This window comes from Procambarus clarkii, chromosome 17 (assembly GCF_040958095.1).
Source record: "Procambarus clarkii isolate CNS0578487 chromosome 17, FALCON_Pclarkii_2.0, whole genome shotgun sequence".
In the NCBI taxonomy this organism is placed as follows: Eukaryota; Metazoa; Arthropoda; class Malacostraca; order Decapoda; family Cambaridae; genus Procambarus; species Procambarus clarkii.
This window is the reverse complement of record NC_091166.1, coordinates 3764960-3768893: the sequence shown is the minus strand read 5'-3', so window position 1 is coordinate 3768893 and position 3934 is coordinate 3764960.

Sequence of the window (3934 nt, the reverse complement as noted above, 5' to 3'; positions counted from 1 at the left end):
CAAAACTGAGCCCCACACAGAAACTATTTGGATAGAATTAAACGAAAAAGCAAATAATATTATAATAGGAGTTATATATAGGCCACCAAATTTAGACAGAATGGAAGCAAAGCATCTATGGAATGAAATATCTAGATCTAACAGTATTTATGTCATGGGTGACTTTAATTTTAGTGGAATAAACTGGTTGAACAAAACTGGGAATAGTGAAGCAGAAGATTTTCTAGAATTAATTGACGATTGCTTTCTTACGCAACACATTAAGGAACCAACGCGGGAAAATAATATTTTAGATTTAGTGTTAACTAACAGGGAAACACAAATTAATGACATCGAAATAGGGAGTGAGCTAGGGAACAGTGATCACAAAGTAATCAGATTTAGCATAGAATGGAATAGACCTGTAGGAGAAAATTCTGTTAAAGTGCCAGATTTTCGAAAAGTTGATTTTAATAGCCTAAGAAATTTTTTGGGTCAAATAGATTGGAAACTCTTGGGTATGGGGTGTGGGCCGGTCTTAGAGCGAGACATGAACCCAGCGATAGTTGACGTAAAAGGGGATTTCGATGTGGATTTAATAAGAACATAAAAACAAAGGCAACTGCAGAAGGCCTATTTGCCCATACGAGGCAGCTCCTATTTATAACCACCCAATCCCACTCATATACATGTCCATCCCATGCTTGAAACAATCGTGGGACCCCACCTCCACAATGTTATGCGGCAATTGGTTCCACAAATCAACAACCCTGTTACTGAACCAGTATTTACCCAAGTCTTTCCTAAATCTAAACTTATCCAATTTATACCCATTGTTTCGTGTTCTGTCTTGTGTTGATACTTTTAATACCCTATTAATATCCCCTTTGTTATGTCCATTCATCCACTTGTAAACCTCTATCATGTCACCCCTAACTCTTCGCCTTTCCAGTGAATGCAACTAAAGCTTTGTTAATCTTTCTTCATATGAAAGATTTCTAATTTGGGGAATTAACTTAGTCATCCTACGCTGGACACGTTCAAGTGAATTTATATCCATTCTATAATATGGCGACCAAAACTGAACTGCAAAATCTAAATGGGGCCTAACTAGAGCAAGATATAGCTTGAGAACCACACCAGGTGTCTTGTTACTAACGCTGCGATTAATAAATCCAAGTGTCCGATTTGCCTTATTACGAACATTTATGCATTGATCCTTTTGTTTTAAATTCTTACTTATCATAACTCCCAGATCCCTTTCACAATCCGACTTCGCAATCTCAGCACCATCTAGCTCGTATCTTGTAACACTATCATCATTACCTAACCTCAGAACTTTACATTTATCAGCATTAAACTGCATCTGCCAATCCTTTGACCATTTCAAAACCCTATCTAGATCAACTTGAAGTGATAGCGAGTCCTCCTCCGAATTAATTTCCCTACCGATTTTCGTATCATCGGCAAATTAGCAAATGTTGCTACTCAAACCTGAATCTAAATCATTTATATATATTATAAACAACAGAGGTCCCAGGACAGAGCCTTGAGGCACTCCACTTACAACATTTTCCCACTCTGACTTGACTCCATTTATACTAACTCTGTTTCCTTTGGTATAGCCATGCCCTAATCCAGTTTAATATAGCACCCCCAATACCATGAGCCTCTATCTTTTTAATCAGTCTTTCATGTGGCACTGTATCAAAAGCTTTGCTAAAGTCAAGGTACACAACATTAGAATCCTTACCACTATCAACTGCCTCAACTATGCTAGAATAAAAAGATAACAAATTTGTTAAACATGAACAGCCATTTATAAAACCATGTTGCGACTCAATTATTAATTTATGTTTTTCAAGATGAAGACGAATTTTATTTGCTATTATAGATTCGAGTAACTTACCCACAATAGACGTTAGGCTAATTGGTCGATAGTTAGACGCAAGTGATCTATCTCCTTTCTTAAAAACTGGTATCACATTAGCAACTTTCCAAAACTCTGGCACTCTGCCTGACTCTTTTGATTTATTAAATATGGTTGACAGTGGGTCACAAAGCTCCTCTTTGCATTCTTGAAGCACCCTGGCAAACACTTCATCCGGCCCTGGGGATTTGTTTGGTTTGAGTTTTACTATTTGTTTAAGAACATCCTCCCTGGTAACTGCTAAACTCGTCAACCTGTCCTCGTCCCCACCCACATAGACTTGTTCGGCTGAAGGCATATTGTTAAGTTCCTCTTTAGTAAATACAGATACAAAATATTTATTAAAAATACTACTCATCTCTTCATCACTATCTGTTATTTGACCTGTCTCAGTTTTTAATGGACCTATCCTTTCCCTAGTCTTAGTATGATATAACTGAAAAAAAACCTTTAAGATTTCTTTGCTTGCCCTGCTATGCGAACTTCATAGTTTCTTTTTGCTTTCCTTATCTCTTTTTTAACATTTCTAACCAGTTGTACGAATTCCTGTTCTAAAGTGACCTCCCAATTTTTAATCCTTTTGTACCAAGCTCTCTTTTTACCTATAAGGTTCTTCAAATTCTTTGTTATCCACTTTGGGTCATTAGTATTCGATCTATTCAATTTGTATGGTATACTACGTTCCTGTGCTTTGTTTAGAATATTCTTAAATAAGTTATATATTGAATTCACATTGAAATCTCCATTTACGTCACCTATCGCTGGGTTCATGTCTCGCTCCAAGACCGGCCCACACCCCATACCCAAGACTTTCCAATCAATTTGACCCAAAGAATTTCTTAGGCTATTAAAATCAGCTTTTCGAAAATCTGGCACTTAAACAGAATTTTCTCCTACAGGTCTATTCCATTCTATGCTCAATCTGATTTCTTTGTGATCACTGTTCCTTAGCTCACTCCCTATTTCGATGTCATTAATTTGTGTTTCCCTGTTAGTTAACACTAAATCTAAATTATTATTTTCCCGTGTTGGTTCCTTAATGTGTTGCGTAAGAAAGCAATCGTCAATTAATTCTAGAAAATCTTCTGCTTCACTATTCCCTGTTTTGTTCAACCAGTTTATTCCACTAAAATTAAAGTCACCCATGACGTAAATACTGTTAAATCTAGATGCTCTAGATATTTCATCCCATAGATGCTTTGCTTCCATTCTGTCTAAATTTGGTGGCCTATATTTAACTCCTATTATAATATTATTTGCTTTTTCGTATAATTCTATCCAAATAGTTTCTGAGTGTGGCTCAGTTTTGATTCCCTCTTTGAGACTACATTTCAAATTGTCCTTAACATATATGGCTACTCCCCCTCCTCGTCTAATATATCTATCTGTGTGAAATAGTTTAAATCCATTTATTTGATATTCAGCTAATAGTTCTCTATTTTCTACATTCATCCATGTTTCGGTAAGTGCAATAATATCTATTTTTTCTGTGCAGACAAGAGCATTTAATTCGTTAATTTTATTTCTTAGACTTCTACTGTTAGTGTAATATGCCCTAAGTGAATTGTTATTTTGAGGCCCTTCTCTTTCCCTGATCATTTTGCCAATTCCTTTCTCCCACAAACACATACTTTTATTATCTCCTTCCTTCAAATCAATTCCCATACCTCTATCTACTAACAGTTTAAATCCAAACAAACACCTGTAACCACTTCTTCCAACGAGTTCGCAACAGCAACAACCCCAGCTCTCGATAGATGCACCCCATCACGAGCATACATTTCATTTCTTCCATAGAAGTGTTCCCAGTTGTCAATGAAAGATATTGCATTTGATTTGCAATATCTTTCCAGCCGCCAATTGACACCAAGTGCCCTTGACATCCATTCATTTCCCACTCCCTTTCTTGGAAGAATGCCACATATGATCGGGATTCCTCCCTTGCTCTTAACTAATTCAATGGCTGTCCTGAATCTCTGTATTAGTTCCTCACTCCTAACTCGTCCAACATCATTACCCCCTGCA